General features: G+C 52.5%; 1 protein-coding gene across 4 annotated transcripts in view; it reads right to left on the bottom strand.

The window, feature by feature from the left end:
- Positions 1 to 15,792, bottom strand: part of LOC119445669 (uncharacterized) — a 286,202-nt gene that overhangs the window by 155,881 nt on the left and 114,529 nt on the right. The window lies entirely within an intron of this gene.

Raw genomic sequence — 15,792 nt, 5'->3', positions numbered from 1 at the left:
AAATGTCGCAACAACCGGCCATCTGCCGGACAGGAGAACCCCGACAAAGTGCCGCGATTTTGATTACGGCGCAGAATTACAGGAAGCGCTAAACGGCGTCATTACGGCCTCAACGAGGCGAATCGGAATGCAGCCACGCGGGAGTCACAAAACAATTCGCAATGGTAGACAAAGTGGCGACGCAACTGAAAAATATATATACATTATGATAACAATAAGGCAAGGCGGCGAGAAGTCGCAATGAAAAGAGGGCAGCGACCGCTGCCGGGTCTCCTCCAAAGCTGTTGCTTCGTCGCGATCCAGCCTGCAAAATGATGTGGCGCGACAGCAAGCGGATCGCGTTACCCTGTATCCGCGACTCGAAAACAGGCAGCGGGTCCTTTGATTCCGAATGTGCACCCGCCCCGATGAAATCGTGCTGCAGGAACCAAAAACAAGAGGCCTGAACGGAGCGGACGTACGCCAAACCGTAGCTGCACACATTTCACTGGAAACGCGTCCGAAACTCTGCAGCAGCGTGCAACCCCTGGGTGTATAAACTTCCTTCACCTCGCGGATTTCACCTGCTATGTATAGTGTTCAATGTCGTTTGCTACTGCAGTGCATGCTTCAAGTCGCTCGTGGTAAGTGGCGTTTGCCATGACGCAATCTGGTAGTCCGCAACTAGTTAGAACTTGTATTCGCTGCCGCGGTTATTCAGCGGCTAAGATGACAAGGTGCTAAGCACGAGGGCGAGGGATCGAATCGAGGCAGCTGCATCCGTATTTCAATGCGGGCGGTATTTAAAAATGATAGTACACTTGGATTATTGGGCACGTTAGAGAAGCCCACATGGTCAAAACCTCATCCGGAGCCCGCCATCCGAAGTATGGAGTGCCGCCGTTAAGACGTTAAAGCTTAACACAAGAAAAACCTGAAAATTCAGAGCCCTTAGTTCTCTTTAGTAGTAGTAGTAGTAGTAGTAGTAGTAGTAGTAGTAGTAGTAGTAGTAGTAGTAGTAGTATTACGAGCGCGACGTCTTCAGTTCTTATAACTTACACGTAACACCCTTCGCGTCCATCAATTAATTAGCTTATTGCGTCAGGTAGCCGAAACAAATACACGGTCTTCTATCACAGCGCGTACAACAGCCCACGCGCAACTTTGGGACTTGCCCCATATTTAATTTCACTTTAATAAACAAACGTCCAGTCACAGCGCGCAACTACATATACTACAGCTACGACGAGCCGTCCACTCCAGTCAAGTCGGACAGAGACACCTCCTCCCGCTCCGAGGGCCGCGCCAGCGGTACCAGCGCGCCGCCGTCTTAAGAGCACGCGCGCTCGCGCGCAAATGGCCGCTGAAGCGTTTATAAAGCGAGCGAGCGTCCAAGAACAATGACCGGAAACCCAGAGCGTCCGGCCTGCGGCCACGCGAGGAGGCGTGCCACCACCACGGCCGGCGCAGCACAGAAGCATCGCGATACACAAGCCGTCGTCGTTCTCTTTCTCTCTCTCTCGGGCGAACCGGTCCGCGGGACAGCGAGCCCGCATCGCGCAACACTCGGAAGCCGCCTTCGCCCAGCAGTGTCCACAGTTCGGGTCGTCGTTCTGTCACCCTGCGCTGGTCGCGGCTGTTGTGCGTCTCTCGAGGCGGTGTCTTGTTCTTTTTTTCTATTGCAGCTTAAATGTCGTCGGCGTTTGTGTTGGCTTCCGTTTCGACGGGAGACCGGCTTCCTCGGTGACGCAAGATCACCGAGGCTGACAGCTGGTCGGACGTCCCGCGGGAGCGGGGAGCGCGCCAAGGGCGCGATATATAGCGGCCTTCTGCGCGCTGTACGAGTGCGTGCGTATACATAAACGCCAACGACGAATAAGCGAGAGAGAGAAGAGGAAGTGAATGCACAGGCTAGAGAGAGGTGGGCACAGAGGGAGCTCCAGTATTCGCAGAGACCGTATAGACAGGGGCCGTAAGGATTCTTCTGATGTTACGTTCTTTTTTGGCGCTTCGTTATTGGCTGGCGTGACGCCATGGTCTTCGCTATAGCGAGTATCGGCAACTAGCTGCGACGGGTGACCAGATATGTAAAGAATTGAAACAAAATTAACCTTAAAAGCTGACTCCAATTATTTAGACTTCTCGCTTAATTCGAACGCAATAGAATGTCGCGGCGAGAAACCATACACTGCTATAGAAAGAAAACTCGTTTAGTTCGAACGCGAAAGTATGCAGTTTCGGCTAATTCGACCCCCACCGGAGCTCCATTATGCGCGTAAAAGTCACTAAAGGCTTCAAAATACAAAGTAGTTAGCAGATGGCGTGGCTGTTTCCCTAGAAGACGACGGTGAAGGCAGCAACCTGTCTTGCAGTAACGATGCATAATGACGATTTACGGTGTGCCACGGGCGTTGTCTTTTTGATGATTTTATTTTTCAGCGCCGACGACAGTGTTGAGGTCTGTGAGTCACTGAACGGCGATTACACGTAAAGTTATTGTAATACTGCACTGACGGAGTCTGTCAATGACGACACACTACTACAAACAATAAAAAAGGTTTTCACTCGCTCCCTTTGCCGCCATTGGATAATTCGACCGAAATGTGGTGGTCCCGCAAGGGTCTCGTTACCAGGAGTCGACTGTATAACACTGCCCCTGAATAATGTATATACGAAGAAAGACATCGTTCGTAAGACTCCTTAGAGGTGCTATTCTGGAAACTGTCAAATTCCGCCACGTTGCCGTTTTTGAGCCAATCAGAGAGGCCGCAGCAGCTTCTGTGGGCCCAATCAGAGCTGACAAGATGGCGAGTTCGACGGTATGCCGGAATCTGACAATGTCCAGAACAGCGCTCCTCGTTGGTGCTGGACGTCATTCGCCTAACAATATGTGCTGCGTGGGTTCCTACGGAGAACGCCGTCATTCCGCCAGCGTACAAGTTAGTGGCTACACATCTAGACAACCCCGCTGTAGTTCGCGTTAACATTAATGTCCCGTTACTCCAAAAAGAGGCGCAGTATTACGCGTCGCATCTCGACGTTGCGTCGCACGCAACGAGTAATGTTTGGGCAGTTACATAACTTCACAACGCATCACAACCAAGTCGCGTCACTCGCGCGTCCGACAACGGCCAAGGCGCATGCATGCGCGCAGATGTGCCTCGCCGTGTACCGTGGTCACTGCGTACAAAGCGGCGAGCTCCAGGCACACGCAACACAGGAAGCGTGGGCACGCCACACACGGCGCGCGTACCCGCGTGTGTCGCCCACAGGCACGCGGAGCCGACCACGGCGGTCGGCAACGCAAGCCGTTCTCGGGGTCTCCTTGGCGCACTGGTTGAGGCTGCTCGCCAAGGAACACTAATATACGCGCCGAGCTGCTCGTCCAAGACCACGCGGGCTGGCCGAGACGCCTCCGTACGCATGCACACACGCACGCGGGCACATAGCTGGCCTGCGACGAGGTCGGCTCCGCCCCGAGGCACCAAAACGGGAGACTGCGCTGGCTCGCGGCATTCGAGCGTGCTTCGCTCGCTTCCGCAAAGCCCCTGCGTGCTCGCGTTTCGCTGGCACGTTATTAAAGGGTTTGGCGAGCCTTGTCAGTTGCGAACGAACAGTCAAGAAGCTGTGAAGGACCATGCACAGCGGTCGGCGATCCGCCAGGGGATGTAAGTATAGAATAAAGGTGACGCAGCAACGGTAACGCGGCACACCACTAAAGAGAAATAGTTAGGCTGTATTGGTATATCGCGCTTCTGGAATGCCAAAACGTTCTCAAGCGGATCCTCGGAAATCTGAGAGAGGCAGAGAAACTTAAGGCTTGATGAATCAGTTGCCCGTGAGACCATGGATTCTGAGCATCTGCCTAAGGGTTGCGGGAGTTTATCAGTAAACCAGGGTTACGTTAAAGGAACAGAAGACTCAATCGACAGTTTCAATAGCTTGAAACAAACAAACAGAATTTAAAGAGGTCAGAATTACGTCAGACGGACGTACTGGCGGTGCCACCTATGTATGCGCGAAATTTGAGCAAGGAAAATTTCAAATTCTCCGCGGAACTCACCAACCTCCTTCCGCTAAATAAGAGCGTATTAAGCCTTGAAAGAGTATACCTTGAGAATAAGCAAATTTACCGGTGTTCTTTATTGCCAACTGAAGCACGTTCAACGATGATTTGCAGGTTCGGTTTACTATATAGCTACGCCGCTACTATTTCGCACAAAATATTACGAAAAGGACAAAGACAAGGAAGTATACCAACAAGACCCAGTTTGAAATCTTTGAATCTGTTCATGGCCGATCCCCCAAATTGGGTTGCGCCATTTCACCGAGGAGCGCCATGCGAACAGCGAATCAACCAACTTCACTGATTAGACAACTTCGCCACACAGCGGCAGGCGGCATAATACGAAGTTCAAAAGTGACCCCGAATCGGGCGGCGCCTACAATGGAGTGCAATTTTTTTTTTATATGGCGTTACGGTTTTTACGCTGTCACTCAAACTATACCAAGCCGGAAGCACCGACCATTCTTAATCCCGGTTTAAGGTAGAAATTGACCCGCGTGTTTCGAGAAAGAAGGCAATTTTAGTCAATGGGAAAGGAGAGGGGCCAAGCTTTGAATTCTGGGTTCATGTTGCGCGGCCAAAGAACGAAATGCGGCTACACCGACAACAGAGGCCCGCTTCGAAATCTACGTTAAAAACGATGGCGTGTCGTTTCCGAGCACTGCTATGTCTATGAATACATTTATCATACGGCCCTATTATTGCACAAAAGCAAAATCATGCTCAGTGTTTGAACCGCTCATCACAAGCTACGCTAATTGAACAACGAAGAACTGAAATCGCGCCAAGCGACCCGCCTTTCATATGGCTCATCGGAGAACGAACGTGATGACAGGGCGACGGGGGAGACAGCACGCAACAATGCTTCGGAAGGTAAGATTGGGCGCATCCCTGGGAAGGGTAACAAGAGTTAATTGAGAGAGGTATGCTAATTTTAATGAAACACATGAAGATGTTTGCCGAGCTAACTGTCTGGCATACTCTAAGTGGTAGTTGAGAAATGTGAGATATACACACTGATCACACAAACACGTCAACGGACCCGCAGACGGACACCAAAACGCACTATTTCAGAAGGACTCGTTAGGAGAAACGCACATCATCAATCAGCATGCGCTGACAATAGGTATACCCTCGAGTCAGGTGATCCGTTTCGCGGCGCGGGAGCGCTACGACGAAAGGTTGCAAAATTGGGTCGTTAAAAACTTCGCCAACGAAGATTTGGAGGAAAGCAAGCTTTTTTTCCTTTCTTTTTTTTTTTTCCAAGGACAGGGATTTTCAAGGAGACGGGGAGAAAAAAAGAGTTTCGCGTATACCAACGTTTTTACAGTGCGAGTCATTTCCGCGCGAGAATCGAGATCGCCGGGCCTGACTCACCGTTATACTCGCTGACGAAAACCTTGCGCAACGGGAGCTGTTATCCGCGCAGAAGTGCGGCGGTCGCGCACCGCGAAACCGGAAAGGCACGCAGCAGGAAAGGCGCGCACGCACAGCTAGCGCTTCGCGAGTGAACCCGCAAGAGCACGGCGTGAGTGAATAGTCACGCCCGGCAGTAATTACGCGAATCAAGAGAGTATATACGGGCACGCAAGCACGCGCGCCCGCTCACCGGACATCAAGGACGAAGGCTCGAGCGGTGTACACGAATAGTCAAGACGGGGAGAGCAGGGTTCCGACTCTCCCGGCGAATTAGGCCTGACCGAGCCAACATTATCATACAGCCCCTATTCGAGCCGAGGCAAGTGCAGCGCGAGGAGTTGCGGAATACGCTTCCGCGTATTATACCGCACGCGACAGACCGGAAAGACTGGGCACGTGAGCTATATTATATATATACGAGCGCGACTCCCTCGATGTGCGTCTCTGGTAAATGGCGGCGCGCCACGCACACACGTGCACGGTCGGTCGAGGGAAACTGCACGTGTGTGCGGCTGACCGAGTGCACGTCAGTGAAATGCGCCGATTAAGCGACAGTCTATTGATAGAGAGAAGTCATATAAGGGAAAGGCAGGGAGGTTAACCAGGCTGAGCCTGCTAGGGTATACCCTGCACTGGGGAAGGGGATTGAAAGAGGAGAAGGAAGAGAGAAGTTCACACCCTGCACAGTTACGCAGTCAAGCGTTCATCGCTGAACTATAGTCGCAGGCGGTCATGCAGGCTGGTGCAATTACATCGTACACCGGTGCTAAATACAAACAACTTGATGCGAAAAAGTTATACATCAAACTTGGTTTACTTGTAGTCGATGCGAGCGGGTCGAATCAGAAGTCGATCTGACCCAGCCATATATATATATATATATATATATATATATATATATATATAGCCGACCACGTGCCAAGCGGATTGGGCGAGTCCACTATTCGCCGCTGGCAGGCGTGTTGACAGCACTCATCTCGACGGTCACTCGAACTGACCCGCTCGCACTTACGTGAATTTGACGACTAAATTTCGGCCCGATCGACAGGCCTCCACGTAAACGTATAGCTAAAGAAGGCACAGCGGCGCGAAACTCGCGAACCAAAGAAAAGCTTCCAAGCCGAAGCCAATAGAATGACACGACACTTCTGTTGATCGAGCCTTTCGGCACTGCAAGTAAATGAGCACAGCCAATTAGTTCCGTCTTTCAGGATGCACGTATGAAAGACTGCAGATATTCCGATTACGGCGGCATGCATATACGGGGCTTTCCCGCCGAAGATTTCACAAGTATACGCGTCCCACCCAGCGGCCGGCTTCACTACCTTCCCGCACAACCATCTCTAACACGCAGGGCGCGCTCGTTAAGTAACCACGTTAAGTTGGTTAAGTGCCCTCGCCCCATCAACACGCTCGGTCGGCCACAACACGAGCGAAACCTCTCCGCGTAATCACGCGAACGCATACATCACAATTTATAACGTCGGGTGGCGGTGCACGGCTCACGCATCGCATCACGGGAGAGAATGTTCCGGTTACAAAGGAAACCGACAATCGCGCTCGCCCGTAGTGGTCAGTCTCCCGAATTCTCGAAGAAAGAAAGAAAGATAGGAGACAACGGTCGCCCTTAACAACTTGGGGAGCATCCACCTCGCAGGTGCACGCGCAAGAGCGACCGAGCAAAAACTGAACGCGGACACTGGCTGGGTTTCGAAGCGCAACACAGCCACAACACGAACGCCAACGAAACCAAGCGTGGATGCTTCCTTGTTCCTTGAAGATGGAGAGGGGGAAAGGGATGGAGAGAAAGAGTTTGTAACACGTGTGCAAGACGAGGCTAAGGAAATGAGAGATCCACATCAATGGGAATACGCGGCACTATAGACTTGCGATTACGAGACAAAGGGAAATTACGAGTGATCCCTTCTGGCGCACACACGCCGCGCGGTCCTCACGCGAGGGGAACACGTCATTTACGCCTGTTACACGCCACCTGTTGAGCGTTATCTATGTTCTGAGTAAGTGCAATCTATTTAAACGGCGCTTTCCTTCGAGATACGTATTGATGACTGCTAGTAAACGCGATGTTGTGTGATGTACACCGACGCAGAACTGCCCAAAGGGCAGGGGCCGCTGTCAGGCTCCGCGCCTTTAAGATAAATTGAATTCTTAGGTTTCACGTGCCAAAGCCACGATATGATTACGAGGCACGCCGTTCGGGATTATTTTCGGCCACATGAAGTTCTTTAATCTGCACCAAATGCACGGTACACCGACGTCTTTCTTTTTTTTTTTTTTTTTTTTTTTGCATTTCGACATAATCCAAATGTCGCGCCGGGTTTCAATCCGGCGCCCTCGGGCTTTGAAGCGAAATGCCAAAGCGGCTATACACCGTCACCATGGCGGGAACGTGCCCACTTTTTGTCTCTGCGTCCTCTATCGATTGTGTGAGGAATCGATAAATGAAATTCCCCCCACCTCCTCGACTATATTTACTATCCCACCGCAAAAAGAGCGATGCATGGAGCGAAACATATTAGGGTTAACGTTATGAGACAAGAAGAGAGCGGTGTGGATCAGAGAACAAACGGGGATACGCGATATTCTAGTTGACATCAAGAGGGAAAAAAATGGAGCTGGGCAGGCCATATAATGTATAGGATGGATAACCGGTGGCCATTAGAGTTACAGAATGGATACCAAGAGAAGGGAAGCGCAGTCGAGGACGGCAGAAAACTAGGTGGGCTGATGAAATTAGGAAATTTGCAGGCGCAAGTTGGAATCGGCTAGCGTAAGACAGGGGTAATTGGAAATCACAGGGAGAGGCCTTCGTCCTGCAGTGGACATCAATACAGGCTGATGATGATGATGATGATGATACATCGTCTTGACCGTTCTCTGATGCGTCTTGTTGTGACGCGTATCTTTATCCAAATTACTGATAAGTTATAGCTTATTTCATCGTGTTGGATATAACACACGCCCAAACTAATACCAACGCGGCACGTCAGAAGCTCCGCGGTGGCCTGCTTGCTCTTGCTTTCAACGTTGGAATGAACTAATGCGTCCAAACAATGTATTACACAAGCGCCATCTAATCTGTTTCCCTTTGTTTTCGCCGCAGTGGAGCGAATAAGCCAACAAATAACAGTCTTCAGCTGTATAGGTATACACTCGCAAATGCAGAGACCACGCAGTCTCCGCGACGTGACACGGAATTGCCAAGTTCGCGATACACCACGGCAGCGAGGAACGCAATGCACGTAGGCAGGCGAGGACACGTAGTATACGTTTGAAACACTCGCGCAGGTTACGCCCTCCACCAGGCTGTGGCATCTCCTTGGTGCGCGTCGTCCTGCTGCCTCTGCACGAAACACGAGCGCGCGCGCGCAACGACCTCCGCGTTTGCATTGGGGATTAAGCGAGTCTGGAGCAGCGTGCCCGTTGTGCGCAAATATTGGACCGGCCTCTGCACAAAGGCGTTACGGCGGCAAGCGTGAATGGCGCGCGTTCACGAGGATGTGGGCGGAATAGCAGATGTTCACCACACTGTGCCACCCCCGCCCTCCCCCATTTTCTTTTTGGCCTCGGTGGACGATCGGAAGTTGCGTGATTGTCCGTACTTGATGTATACACTCGGTAATCCCGTGGTTGACCTGCGCGGTGGGCAACGAAAAGCTGACACATTGCCAGAGAGGAAGCTGCGCAAACGGGAAGTCGCGGGAATCGAGGGACCCGCGCGAGCGTAAACAGTGATCGTCGCGGGAGGTGAATGCAGGAACGAAGCGCTTCCGCGGTAAGAAAAAAAAAAAAAAGCATGCGCAGCTGTAGCGGAGACTTTTTATAAAATGCGCACAAAGGCGTAACTCGATTGCGGAAGTGAACACGCAACGCAACGCTGTCAAGCGTAAATGCAAGAAAAAAAAAAGGAAAAGAATTGTTGAAATCCTTTTTCGAACGAACTTACCATAACATGAACGCAAAACATGTTCTTTATGATAGTACGTATTTTTCTGCTCATTCACAAAGTCGTTCATACAAATACAGCGCACATTTTTATTGGCGGGCCTCGTAAACCAGGATAAGAAATATGAGTGTGGCGCATACGATCGCACCGAGCGTATATCCGGAACCAAGCGTACTTGAAATCCATGCAGTGCTACGTGCGTGACGTACCAAACTTCGATGCGTGGAACGGGAGCGAACAAAAACAAATACAAGACTGCGGCAAAAGAAAGCAGGGAAGCAGGCAGGCCTATCCTTCGAGCCATTCGAGTCTCGTGACGTGCGCGCTAACGAGAAAGCTCCGGACAGGGAATGCGAGGAACGAAAGAACTCTCCGGGAGGATTCACCCAGCCCGCAGGGCGCAACCCCTTCGGTTACACAAAGGAGAGGCCGAAGGAAGTTGCGACGGGGCGCGGCGCGAGCCGTCGCAACGACTTCGACGGGTCGAAGGGCTTGAGGCGCTCACGCCGGGAATCCGTGAGGCCGTCGTTGCAAGAATAGAGCGCCCGTCCAAGGAAGGCCCAGCATCCAACAGGGGGCGACGTGCGCGGGCAGCTAGCACTGCCGAACAAGACGGGGGACTTGAAAAGCGCACCTCCGCGTCCGGCCGACACAACAAAAGCGCCCTTGCTGCAGGCAGGCGCGTTCCATTCAAGTCGACCAACTCACGGTCGTACAAGGGCGAGCGGTTGCTACACGGCGATCGTTCCTAGAGTCGCTGGAATCGTTCCGGTACACAAAAAAAAAAACCCTGCTGCTTTCCCCTTTCGCGTTTTCCCGTAGTTTACCGCTGCGCTGACTACAGCTACAACACAGCAGAGTCATCGTACCACGGCGACAAGAAACGATGCGAGGAGAGCAGGTCACGACACAGGGGGAAAGTTTTCGGCCCCATGCGTCCCTTTCTTACGCGGTATATACCTTCGAGTTCTTCCTGCAAGGACCAGCGGGCCCGCCGAAGACAACGGAGAAGTCCGAAACGTGGGCGGACGGCGGCCACGCAGCGAACTCGAATGCACTGCGGATGACGAGCCGGTGGGACGGTGCACCCTATATACCGGTCGGCGAAGTACGTCAGGGTTGAGCGCGCTTCGCCAAAGCCACGGCTACGCCGAAAACAAAGGGGGCTCGCTTTGGCTTCCGCACTCGTTCTATGCTATATAATATAATCCGCGCCGGACATAACCAGTCTCGCTACGAAGGACTCGCTATAGCCAAGACTCCGGCGCCAGGGCGACGCGTGCTGTGTCCAACTTTCTAGGGTTGGTGTACCCATACCGCTGTTTGCCATGCAGGCGAAAGAAAAAGGAGCGTTGATCTCGCCAACGAGAGACCGTCATGTATGCAACTCCACGCATTTAGATTACGATACTTCACGGCCATGTCTAATAACAATGAGTGAGAGAACACACAATATACAGGGGTACGCTAGAGCGCCAGAGAAATGAATAAAGGGAAAACAAATACAGGAATGTTAACAAGGCTATATCTGCTTTGCTATCCTACATTGGGATGCGAGAAGAGAGGAAAAGGCAAATGGCAAGGGGAATTAGAAAGGGATAAGCAGTCACGCGCACACAGGAGCATTTACCGATCAGTTGTAAGATGCGCTAGCTGAGGCCAGTCGTCTTAAACAAGTATACAGCCCGAAAGTTGTTGACGTAGTTCAATAGTTGGGAAGACGAGAAATCAGACTAGCAAGGTGTATCATCCTATATCCCAAACAAGATAAAGCACACGCACACACACATACATGCACGCCTATGCTTTCGTGGGTGCGTCTCTGTTCAGTGGGATCAGACAGGCGACCAACAAATTTGTCTTCCGGGCCTCTCCGCGTTTCATTCTTAAAAAAAGCTAATTATGGCGTTTCACGTGTCAACAGCACGATTTGATTATGAGGCACGCCGTAGTGGGGGACTCCGGAATAATTTAGACCACCTCGGGTTCCTTAACGTGTATCTAAATTTATGTACACGGGTGTTTTCGCATTTCGCCCCCATCGAAATGCGGCCGCCGTGGCCGGGATTCGATCCCGCGACTTCGTGCTTAGCAGCCCAGTACGACCATAGCCACTAAGCAACCACGACGGGTCCTTTCTTGCGTATACGGAAGTGCGCGTAAGACGTCGGCAGGGGATTCACCCCTCTCCGTGCGACATCAATATAAAGTTTTGTCTCTCTCTCTCTCTCTCTCCCCGTGACGTGACTGACGGCAGAAGGTTACGTACGACAAAGCTCCATCAAGGAGTGCGACTCGCGACACGTCTATCCGACACGATACGTCGCGTCATTCGTGATCGCACCTCCATGCGGCCTCGGAGAAATTTGCCGCGATAGCGTGCACACCGCGCTACCCCGCCGCAACGCGCGTCACCGGTGCCCGGCAACGACGCCCTTGCGCGCACAAAAAAGCGCAAGGGCACCGAGGACGTCGTCAAGCTAACGACGAGTCACTGTCGCGTGACGCGCACAGCGCGGCACGCAATGCGCCGGAGCGCGATGCGCGGCGCCCCAAGAACAACGCTACAAGGCGAAAGCTGGAGCTGGAGTTCGACACAGAAAGAACATACTTTCTAACGAGCAACTGCACAAACGGCAAACTTTGCATAAAAAGAAAAAAAAAAAAAGCTGTCCTCCTGTAACGACTGCGTTCCTATAGTATATATATATAAACTTTTGCAACAACAAAAATAAGTGGGATAGGAGTAGCATTTCTTCAGATAGCGTACAAATTCTAGCGCTCCAGTCGGGTTCACGCATAGAGGCGTGTGATGAATCGAAAATTGATCACATTTTATTCTTGGCCTGTCGTGGCAAGCAACACAACAGCTATAGCGCGACAATCCCCACTACGAGGATATATGAGGGTTCGCATTTGAACGGAACACATGTAGCAGCACATCCTCGAGAACAATTAACCGCCACTACACAAGCCTCTCCTCGACCTATATGGCAGCAACAGCGTCGTCCCATAGAGTGCGCATAGCTAACTGCCGTGCGGCATCACTGAATCCGTGCTGCGTTCTTCGTGTACCGCTTCCTGACGCCAAGTAGGCCCTCTCGTGCTGTCGCCAATGCATCTTCCGACTTCCCCATCGACCTTATACAATCGGTGTACGTCTCCGTAATCGAAATCCGCACGACTGAGAAGACACGCAGCGCCCGTATAAGGTTCTTTTTATAACCCGCCATCAGCGTATGTACGCAGGATTGCCGTGACCAGAGCCAGGCGATCGACCCCACATCCGGTGCGCGCGCCCCAGCAATGTCGCCGGATGGCGTGAACGCTGCGGGGGCTGTCGCCAACAAAGCGCGCACGAGACTGCCCAGTCTGGACGACCGGAGTCGCCGTCGTTCCTGAAATGGTGAACGGTCACGCTCCCCCGCCCGTGTATACGCGATGAGCTGCCGACGATCGCGGGCAGCCGGTTATAATATTATAACAGTGCACTGGTGCGCAACGCACGGCTTCCTGCTGCAGTGCTATGCGTTTGAGTACAGCGTTGCCCGTATATCACGCTAGACGGAAATCATTCCGCGATAACGCACGAAAACAACGGAATGGAGACGCATAAGTCATGCCTCTCCTTCGCGTGCAGGCACACACGCAGGTGCGTGCACCCGAATACGCAAGACGTATCAGGCTTATAGTCGTAAAAGCTGTATGTTGACGGCCATCTCTTGTCGGAATCTCTTCACGTAGAAGCGACTAGGATTGCGGAAGGCACTTAAGAAACGGACAATGTATACACTGTCCGTTATACAGGAACTTTGTTTAGACATACGTCACTGCGCATTCTACAATACGCCCTCTCTAAATGCATACAATACTCGTGGCGGTAGCGCTGCAACTATGGCGGCGTCGACGCCACCGTAACCATACAGCGCGAAGGATATTAAAATCGTATTAAAATCGCCCGACGCATGCACGAAGCAAACGACTCACACGCTTGCGCATTTCACGAGCGAGTCAACTCGCCGCCGCCTGCGTGTCAGTGCGGAGTTAACTCCACGTCCACAGCACGAGGTGGCCATTTCCGTCAATTCACGCTAAAGTGGCTCGTATAACTGCCAAGGCGTCATCAAACGTTAAGTTCCCAACCACGTAAGCCGCGCAAACGCATCTCAGCATGCATGCGTGTGACCAGCTCCTCCGCTGAATAATGGAGAAAAGGGCCGCAAGCCCGCATCGGAGGCCAGTCCACAGGTTCACCACCGGAGGCGCCCACTGCATATACATACGGCACGAACCACCGGAACGACGCGGTCGCGTGCACGCCAAGCGGCGGCCAACGGCTGCCGTTCCACGGCGCGGCGTGCGCTTCGATTGAATGCATCCCGCAGCTGCTTCCGGGTTTTCCGCCCTCCCGACAACCTCGGAAACTACCAACAGCATCACACTCGCCCACTGTACAGTGCTCGCTTCTCGTTTCCTGCCCGCACTGCGAAGAAGCAATACAATGCCGGCCGCTTGCACGCGGAACGGCTTGCAAGCGCCAGCGAGTCACAGCAAAGTTTGGTCGACTCGAACTCTTCCCTTCCCCCCGATCTCCCCACATTTCTGCCTCCTCCTCACTATTATTATCTAAACCTACTGTGAGTTGTAATTCACGGCGCAATTTATCCACGCGAACGGAACACATGCAGCGGCTAACAGGAGAGGACTGTGAAGTGTCGTTCGTGTCCTTCGGATCGCTTCTCGTACATTAGCGCCTCAATCAAGACTACCAGCAACCTGACAGAAACTTTTCATGCAACTCGCGGTCCGCTTCATTATTAACATACATGCCGTTTGTTTGCCAAAAGTTCCTTTTTTATTTCTTTTTTTCCACAACAAGCAGCACTCGCCGAGTGTTTTTATTTCCTTCCCCGAATTATTCATTTTGCTACGAACATTGTGAGCACAACTACCATGTCAGAGAAGAGTCGCCGTGAACCGTATACGCGTAGGCACCAACGTCTCCTTAGAAAATAAAAGAAAAAAAAAGCTGCACTTCGCTCAACAAAGAGCCCGACTGAGGAACTTCCACCTCGCAACTCGCGCACTGGCCGCAAGCGTGGTCACATACGGAGCGTGCTGTCCTTCCGTCGCTGAGCCCAACATGGTGCGAGACTAGGCCACGCGCAAGGCCAAGACCAACGCAACAAAGCGCACTCTCACTGCGAAAAACAACGAGCGGGCGAAAACACATTTCGCACACTCACACACGCGCGCGCGCGCGCGCGCAACCGCACATGACCTCGCCGTCGCGTAAACAAAATCGACCCCAACGCCCGAGTCGCGCGCCCAGGAACAAGCGCGGGGCTCTCCCGACGATCGGGCGCGCAGATTAGTGCCGGCGAAGAAAAACACGGCTATGGTTTTATCATCATCGTCCGCATTTCGCTCGCCGTTCATCCTTTCCGTGGCCCCGTGGCCTTCCCACCTCGCAGCGAACACGTAACTTCCTCCGCACTCGTCTTTCTTTCCACTACTAACATCTAGTGTCACGCACAGCCGCGAGTGCTGATCCCGCAGGTCACTGTGTTAGTGGCGGCCGATCGCGCTTCAGAAGATGCGCGCACGCACCCTATACAGTAAGCGGGAAACCCACACCTTCGCGGTCGCGCCGCCGAACGCGGCCAACGACAACGGCGGCGAAACCGTGCGACCCGGTTCCGCGCGCTTTCTTATTTTCCTCTCGTCTCGCGCGCAACACCGGAGCAGGAAAAGCGTCGGTGGCCGTTTTTGCAGCAGCAGCAGCTCGTGCCGCTCCCTTTCGATGCCGCAGAGGAGGAGGCGGCGAGCAAACGGCACGCGACAGACGCTCGAAGAGCACGACCCTGACCCTGCGCCCGCGGCACGTACGCAGACGCGCATGTAGACAGACGGCGCGTCGGACTTTTGTCGCCGGCTATAAAACACCGCTTTAATGCCGAACACACAAACCCGGCCGACACGACTGAAGCGCTGCTTAGAACTATACCCCGGGACAACTCACCCCTGCAGCGTCCCCGTTTATGGCAAAACGATATTTTACTTGTTCATTCATTTATTTATTCACTGTACGCCATCTCAAGGCCTGTTGGCGTTGCAGCAGTTGTAATATGGAGAGAGAAAAACATACATTACACACAAGAGCAAATATTAGTTTGTTTTTAAGTGGAGGTATCGAGGTTCGCAGCATCCTAAATGCTAGCGGTGGATCCAGAAAGGTGCGTGTAACTGCAGATAAATGCCCGGGAAATAATAAGCAAACGGTCACGTACACGCCCCTTACTAGAACGCTATGCAGAACCCGGGGTCAGAACATGGTCCATTCTTATCTAACAGCAAATCT

The sequence above is a fragment of the Dermacentor silvarum genome, chromosome 3 (genome assembly GCF_013339745.2).
Source record: "Dermacentor silvarum isolate Dsil-2018 chromosome 3, BIME_Dsil_1.4, whole genome shotgun sequence".
NCBI classification, from domain to species: domain Eukaryota; kingdom Metazoa; phylum Arthropoda; class Arachnida; order Ixodida; family Ixodidae; genus Dermacentor; species Dermacentor silvarum.
This window is presented reverse-complemented; position numbering and strand designations above follow the sequence as displayed.